The sequence below is a fragment of the Acartia tonsa genome, chromosome 2, assembly GCF_053477335.1.
Source record: "Acartia tonsa isolate MP-2025a chromosome 2, ASM5347733v1, whole genome shotgun sequence".
Lineage (NCBI taxonomy): Eukaryota > Metazoa > Arthropoda > Copepoda > Calanoida > Acartiidae > Acartia > Acartia tonsa.
This window is the reverse complement of record NC_137261.1, coordinates 4,507,193-4,516,413: the sequence shown is the minus strand read 5'-3', so window position 1 is coordinate 4,516,413 and position 9,221 is coordinate 4,507,193.

Genomic DNA, 9,221 nt, shown 5'->3' with positions numbered 1-9,221 from the left:
AAGTGGTGTTATGACCGTTTGACCGCTCCCTGACCGTCTTTATGACCGATTTTTGTCCGGCTTTTACTACAGACATATATCATGAATATCGTGGCTTCTATTACAGCTAGAGACCTATAATTTTTTTTGGTAAATACTTGAGCAACAATAAACAGAAAATAATATTAATTTGCGCCGCCAACCGCCGTTTTACCGCCGTACCCGCCGAAAATGGCGGTTTCCGTTATTTGCCGTTTTTCGGCGATGATCAGAAAAAGTAATTTTTTTGTTATGAAAAATAAAAGTTCGTCCTAAAATTTGGTCATCCTAGCTGCAAAATTGGCCGCTCTACAGCTGTTTTAAAATTTAGCGGCTGGCCGCTAAAAAGCGGCTAAGGAGCGGTCTGATCGCTATGCTTAGAAAAAGTAATTTTCTCTAAAAACACACATGAACTACCAGAAAAAAATTTTACGTCTTTATCTGTACCAGGAGCCGAGATAGAGGGGGGGCTCTTGGAGCCCCCCCCCCCCCCCCCCGCCCCCCGATCTATTAAGGTGGGAATTGGGGCCCGATTTGTAAGGGTTAAGATCTTGCCCATTGCAGGACCGGTTAGGATGGCTGGTGCGGGCTAAGGATTGTTAGGGAAGGTGTCAAAAGTTTTATGTTTGGTTTCTTGTTCTTTTGTCCAACGAGATTCTACATTGAAGGGACGTCAACATTTTTAGTAAGGAAATAAAGAACCATTTTATACTATTTAATTTTATAGAAAAATCTTACTCCTCCTTTTTCTATTGATTTTTAATTCTATTATTGAGAGATACATTTTTTATTTAAACAGCAACCTGCTTTGTTGAAAGATATGCAACCCTTAGCCTCATATAGCATATCCTAAATAAAGTTGGTTTGTTGTTAAAATTGTACAGCTAGACTTTTGTAGAAGGTTTAAAACATTAACATCTAAACTATTGCAGTTAACAATACCTTGACTGCACAGCCTTTGATTAATTGTCCTTATTATAGAATATGATGAGTTTCACCTGTTTTGAACCAAGACATTTGCTCCCTCCTTATGTCGAGGGTTTACCCGTGCAATCTAAAATAAAAAGTAGAACGGTGTCTGTCCGTTCGTCTGTCTGTCAGTTCGGTTGAAGCGTCAGTAAGAGACTAGGGAAGAAACAAAACGTTAAAGAGGTTGGGTGGTTTTCATACTCACAAGTATTGGGAAAATTCTATAGACAACTCAGGTGATTTATAATTCTACAAGAATTTGTTAAAAATTAACTAAACCAATCTGTCCTGACTCTAAAATCAAATTATAAAAGCACAAATGAAATTTTATAAATCTTAAGTTTATGTGTTTGCAGTAAACAGAATATATTATATATAAATAAAATAACTAGGACCTTCGCTCCTATTTCAAATAGTTTTTATTCTGGGAGGAGGGGCGAAAATTATATTAAGGTTCACTGTTTCCATCCTTGTAAAGTAAACCAGTAGCTTTATTCTTTAAAATTCAGATCTTAATTATTTTAACGGTAACCAAGATCTTAAGCTTCATCTGGAAAGAAACCCATCGTTCTACTTAACATTAAATATAATATTTGTCAGTCTGGACGCTTTTCTAGATTCTTTGCTTTGCTACTTAAGGATGTTATCGTTCTTGTTCCTTGTCATTTATAAATATACTAGCGGCTTCGCCCCTAGCCTCTAGGGGCTTTGCCCCAAGAGATGGTAAAATAAAGTGTGGAAACCTTCCACAAAGGTTACAAAAAAAAAAAAAAAATGCAGCCTGTGGCAGCCTGTAGCAGAGCAAAATAAAAAATAAGGGGGGGGGTTTGTTTTTAGGGGAGTTGGGGGTGTCCCAGCCCCCCAAGAAAATATCTTAAAACCACCACAGGACCAGTAGGTATATTCCCTGAAGAGTAGAGCCCATTCGGTTCAGCGGTTACCGAGATCTTAAGCTTCAGACGGACAGACAGACGGACAGACATCGTTCTACTTTGTATTATAGATTAATACCAATGGGAAAGATATAAAAAACTATATTCAATGTCAGTATGGGCCACATCCAAAAGTAGTGAATATAATAGATTTTAAACAGTTTTCTATTAAAACAGATTAAGTAACAATAGACAACAAATAAAGTTAGTTATTGCTAAGGTGTTCAAGGGGTAGCAGAATCTTCAGATCCATCTATCTTTTATAACAATTGAGAAAATAAATTTCTCTGCTGCTTTTATTTAATGCACTCCAGAGCTTTACAAATAGACTGACGCGACGGACATATCTACAAAAAAAATCAGTCTTATGTATCTGATTTCAGCCGGTCAAAAAACATTTCAAGCACAGATATACCAACTAAAAAAGTGAGTTGTATTCTGGATGCGCATTTGTAAAAAAATTTAGCCATCCATCTTAATCGATAAAATAACATTTCCCCTATAACATTATGGACTGACAGACGGACAGTCGGACAGGCGGACGGACAGACGGACAGACAAAGTGAATTTTAGAGAAGCATTGTTAATAAAAAGTATAAAGGTGCAGACAGACAATAGACAGATGTTGTGTCTTCATTTCCGCCAGAAATATATCATATGCAACTTTTTTCATAGATTTGTCATGTCATCGTAAATTTTGTTTTTGTTTTTATGGGTATATATATTGTTTTTGGGGGTGGGGTCTTCCACTCCAAGAAAATTAATTAAATCACCACAGAAATGGTATCTATATTCCCTGAAACTATGCCGGTCTAGCGGTTACCAAGATCTTAAGCTTCATACAGGCGGACAAATAGACATATATCGTACTTCTTTATAATATAGACATATGAACGTAGCATTGAAAACAGTCATTACAAATTTATATTATTTGACAAATTAATTCATGGCGATTCTATTTTTAGCCGCTGGTCAAAACTATTTTTTTTGCGGTAATGATGCCCAACCTATTAGATAACATTCAATATCATACATTCTATTATTTTCAGGGATGCACACATACGTCAACATAATTAATTTGAAGAGTATAACTTAGTCGATATTTAACTCGAACAAATCTTTTCATTTTTATGCTAGGTTAGGTTTCGTGATCCTTACAATAAAGTAACAGGATGTGTGTTTGTCTGTGTGTCTGTACCGAAGGATCTCGCTAACGGCTGAACCGATCGGATTTTCCTTAACAAGGTAGCTTCTCATAGGTCCCGGGAAGGTTTATAACTATTTTTTGAGAGGGTACCAACACCCTCCAAAAACAATTTAAACAAAAAATTTTACGAAGAGACTTGAACGCAACATAGAAATGTAGCGTAGAGACTTTTAAAAAACAAACAAATGCCAATAGAGGCCTCTAGGGGTAAGCCGCTAGTAGGGCATATAAAACCTAGTAGGTAAAGGGCATGCTTTAGAACTAATTTACAATATTGTTGTCTCATTATCCAGGCATTTTTATCTACGCCTGAAAGGGAAAAAAGCAGAATTATTTATTCAATCATGCATGACTATAAAATAAAAAAATATGATATAAAAAATTCCATATCTATTTGCTAGGAGAAACATGTCAGAAATGTGAAATGAATATTATTGTTATGTAAAGATATGTTTATCACATAAAAAGATATTTTATAATAAAAAGAAATAAAAATATTGATAACGTTTATTGTGATGGTATATGATTTTTTTTATCGAAAATACCAACAAATGAATGTTATTAATTTGCTCGTCGTCGGGGAGCTGATAGGTTCGAATCTCGGCTTAACACCACGTCATAACTAAAGATGTTTGAAATAGTTCTTACTGCTTCTAAGTAAGGTTAGAGTAGGAAAATGCCTTGGCCCAAAACAGGCGCAACTCATTACCATGCAACTTAATACCCCAAGTGTTTGGACAGAAAAGGAGACATTTGGCTCCACTTAGTTATATTGGGTTGTTGTCAATGGCGTTTGAGTGTCATGGAATGCATCCCCGCCCGTGTGAGGTAAATGTAAATAACATTGACAAAGTGAAAAGTTGAGATCAAAAAAGCATTTTTAAAAGCAACAAATGTATCTTCTTATTAAAAAATAGAAAAAATAAGCTTACAAGGCTTGAAGAAAAAGAAAAATAAATCATTCAAATTTTTTTTAATAGTACAATGCAATATAATTACATGTATTTGAATCATATTCAAATTCCTTTTGAACTTTGAAAAAAGATGAGGGGGGGGGGGAAGAGAGAAAAGACTGTAGATTAAATCAACCATCATTTTACTATTTTTTCCTCAATAATATCCTTAAAAACATTTAACTGAAAACTTAACAATTTTCATTATAGTAAAATTGCACTAAACAATAATAATCATCAACTATTTTTGTTATTTGTGTTAGAATGGTTTCGCCTATATTTAGCCAGATATTGAAGTCTTAATTTGATGACAATGAATACTGAATAGGCCTGTCAATATTTATATGAATAACATTTCTCGTATTCATTCGAATCCGGTGGATAGGAACCGGTTCTCATCCATACGAAAAAACTATGTCTAGCATCGTATTATATCCAGCTTTCTACGAATATAGAAATGTACAACCATAAGATTAAAACCAGTTTTTTTAGCCGGTGCCTCCGGCACCTCGGGGCTAAAAAAACTAGTTTTAATCTCATATTTGTACTTTCTATATCCGCGGAAAGCCGTTTATAATACGATGCGAGAAATAACTATTCTCAAATTGTCTCACTGTCACATATTACAACTTTCAAAGATTTGTAGTGTTATTATAGGAGCGCAGTTACTCTATGATTATCAATAATATTTCTTTGCAAAATGACGGTTTTTAAGAACATCTAAAGTATAACTACAACAAGAAACAATCAACTAAAAACACGTACGTTAAAGATGTGTCTCTTAACCTTAAAAAATCAATCTAAAGGCTATGGTTGAACTGGTGTAGGCCATACTCAAATCCGCAGCAGGCCTCCAAAGTTAAGAACCTCTGACTAATAGAATAATGTAGGTAAGGGAAGTACGCAAAATAGTTCTATAACTTATATAGAGTTAATGGCACTGAAGGCCAAAGAATACGAGTTTGATTTGGATGTCCAAAGCCAAAAGGCCAAATAAAAAGATTAATTTAATGTCCAATTTTTATTTATAAGTTCATACTCAAGGCTATGAGGATATGTGAAAGAACAAACAGACTTACAGACTACACCTGTAGACTAGCTAGGCTACATATTGATGGTTGTCATATTTATTGAATATGTCTATATATGAAGAAATTATATGATATAATATGAAGTAAGTATTGACAGCTTCATTCACGGGAATAATTATTATAAAAACTTTCTTGGGGGTGGGGATAAAAAAATTTAGGCACGTCATTTTTCTCGGCCCTCTCCATGATTTGAATTAGCGCCAAGTTTGCGAATTATAGATATTATGACACGGGAAAATCGTCGTAAATTTAAGTTGCTTTCATGGACATCATTTATTGGTCATTTCGATCATCCAATAAGAGGGGTGGGGATTGGATAAAGGGGGTATCGTTATTTTTTCCAGCTACGAGTTTCAATTATAAGATCCAAGTAATAATATATCCATTGAATTATGACAAGAGGCGTCTCCGTAAAGGAGAACCAAATAGGTACAGTAGTTAATGAGATCTTTTGCTACAGGCAGACATCATGTAATTTTCATAATAGAATAGAATGTATAATAATCTGCATATCTATAATAAAAAAATCATGTTAGTGAATATCACAAAATATATATTTAGATACCACGAATTTAACCATGTTGGAATTATAGACCATGATAACAAACTTTAAGGAATATAAAAAATCTAAAAAAGAGTTACCAAAGTTTGATCCTATAAATTGTTTTGAACCAAAATAAAATTCATGTTTTGTTGAGATATCTTATGAAATACCCTTTTTCTTGCTGAAAATGTCAAGTTTGAAACCGGGACATTAAAATTTAAATCAAGAAAGAGAGAGGTCTGGTATTTTTACTTGAACATAGCTAAATCTGTGGGTCATTTAATGTATATCTTGAATCCATATAGGAATAAGAATTTACATATTGCATCGAAACAAACTCTTATAGCCACAGTTCATTAGGCTTTCAATTTTTAGGGTTTATTTCGAATAACATTAAGATATTCATAACAAGGACAATTATATTCATAACTATTGTGCTGCCCCCCCCCTTCCCCCCTTCTGCCCAAAAAAGTCAGGGAGGGAGGGGACATTGTGCTAATTATTACTGTAGTCCTCAAACTCTTAGAATAACATTTTCTTATTCGTTGTCATACAACCTTGGGAAATTTTAATGCATTTTGATTTGTTGGTTCATTAAGTAGAGTGTCCACACGTTCTAACAACTAATTGTAACATGCAGAAGGGGTAATTGTGTAGCATAATTGGGGAAGTACATCAAGTTATCTGCGATTGTCATATCCCTTTAGATCCTTGTTTTGAAGTTCTTGTATAGGTTCATAGTAATTGGCAGTTTATAGACACAACATAAATCTTAGAGAACTAGGACAACCAAATCTGCAGAGGGAAAATACAAATTGCATTTATAACTTGTGATTCTATTCTATATAATACACAGAATTTGTGTGTGAATGGGCATGTGTGTGTGTGTATGTGTGTGTGTGTGTGTATGTGTGTGTGTGTGTGTGTGTGTGTGTGTGTGTGTGTGTGTGTGTGTGTGTGTGTGTGTGTAAAGCTAGAAATGTATATAGTCATGAAGTTTAAAGTATAAAACTGAATCAAAGTTGTTGAGTGTTAAATACATAAAACTTTTCATGACAGTTAATGCACTTTTAAAAGGTGTGCAGATCTTACTTGAATATAGCGGACTTTTTAATAGCAGAGCTACTCTATGACTACGATAAATATTTCATTATTAAGTATCAAAAATCAGATCAAGAGGGAACAATGGGCTGTTTAATTCACTAGTCCTTAAACATAAAGTTTGCTTATTCGTTGGCTTAACAACTTTGGTGAATTTTTATTGGTTGCTTCATTAAGTTGAGCTTTCAAATGTACTAATTTTAATATTCAGAAGGGGTAATTTTGTGTATTATCACTGGGGGTGTACATTAATTTATCGGCCATTGTCTTATCCCTTTAGATCCGTGGCCAATAATAGATAGTCGTTAGAAACTTTGGATTCTTTTATTGAATTTTAATTGGTTTGTTTCAACCTAGCAGTGTCCGAAGTGCGTACATCTCCATCAATAACTTTAATCTGTCAAAGGGTAATTTTATGTATTATCATTGAGAATGTATATCAATTCATCACCCAATGTCTTAACTCTTAAGATCCATGCTTCTTAAGTTATAGACTTTAAATTTGAATTCTAAAGCAAATATTCAATTATGGTAAGGTGAAGCGTTTCAACCCTACAATCGCGAGTTCGATTCAAACGAGCCCCTAGCCTTAAAGATTCTATCAATAAGTAACTAACAGTAGTTGCTACTAAAGAGATATATTTAAAACTGAATACATTTACAATAGGATTACTACTATATATACACAATTAGATGATAACATAGGTTAGGTAGAAGGGGGTGTGGGGAGATGAGGGCGGAGCCCTGTTTTGGTGAATATTTGTGGGGTAAGCTTCAGCAAGGGGAAGGCAGACATCTCCCGGCAAGACAGGTGACTGGGGCTTGGGGTTGTAGAGGGGCCGCGCCCCTCCCACTATCAGAGATGTCCAATTTGACCGCTGCTTGTGAGGTGTCGGCAAGGCCCCGCAGGGGCCAGGTGAAATGGTGATAATAGGATTAGCGCTGGGTTGTGATTTGATAAGCCGAAGCATAGCAACTCTATGAAAGGCTTGTCCGTATGCTGCCGCCGTACCACACAATATTTTAAATACTTTTTTTTTTTAAATCTAATAACAATTGTCAAGGTGTCTATTAAAAAGTCATATCGTTCCATGTTGGCATGTTGGCGCATTTCTAGATTTTCTATTATTGCATTATAAAGTTAGATAAAGATAGACAAGAAACCACAAACCAATCCCCCCCCCCCCCCCCTCCCAACCCTCATAGGATCAACGATTTTGGTAGATTATATGGCTATTGAAATCGTAGATATATATTTTTATATTCTTTTGTCCCTTCAATTTTATTTTCAACCTAAAAAAGGTATGAAACTGTCAATTTAGCAAGCGGATTAATTCATTACAGATTGGCATTTCTCTTACTCAAGTCAGATTCATCATTAGTTAAAGAATTTAATGGTTGTTTGATTTTGTTGTATAAACCTACATAATGTTTATTTATCTTATGTAATTAATTTACCAAATATTGTAATAGCTCTAAATAATTATCTTTAATTTCATCAAATTTTAAGTTAAATCTTCTTATTTACTATTAGATGGAAAATTGTAAAAATGTAAAAGTTTATCATAGAAATTCTTCTTGGTTTTTGCTCAAGAGAAAACAATTTTAACACATTATAAGACGCAGGTAAAAAAATGTTAGCAAAATTGCACGCAGATATATTTTTTTATTTTGTTTTGCGCTGGAACCAGTTAGAGAGCTAGAGCAGTGCATAATTATTGAATACCCAAATAATGGATATAGGATATACGTGGATATATTGACAGGGGAAATTTTAGCTTGCTAATATGGACCTCATTTATTAGTCAGTTCGTTCATCCATTAGGTGGATGGGGATGTGTTAAAGGTAATGGATGGGGGATATCGTTAATTTAGTCAGCTGCGCGAGCATTACTTTATCAGAGTACAGGAAAATTTGGTGCAACATCCAAGTAATAATACATCGATTACCCCATTTCATTTCTTTTAAAAATTTCCAAGATTCCGTAGCAAGCGCTTTTTAGTACAGAGTTGTCGCGTAAGCTATTTCATTTTTTGTCATTCGGTGAAATATTTATAATTTTATTTAAAATATTTGACCACCATTTTCTCAAGTAACTGGATGTATGTATGCATATGTGTTCATTAAAATCTCGGAAAGGATTTGAATAATTTAGAAATCATCTTTTTTTATAGGTTCCCTTTTTTTGATGGGTGAAAACCTTTCCATATCCTTAAAAATATTTCTCCAAACCCCCTTCTTCTATCCTGTAAAAAGTCCAAGAATCATTTTGTTTCTAATAAAAAAAAGTATGGAGGAAATTTTCGAAATTTCTGGAATAATCTGGCACCTCTGTCACCTGTTGAACAGATTTGAGTACCGGGGGACTTAACCTTCCCCTTTATATCTATAATTGCTATTTCCCC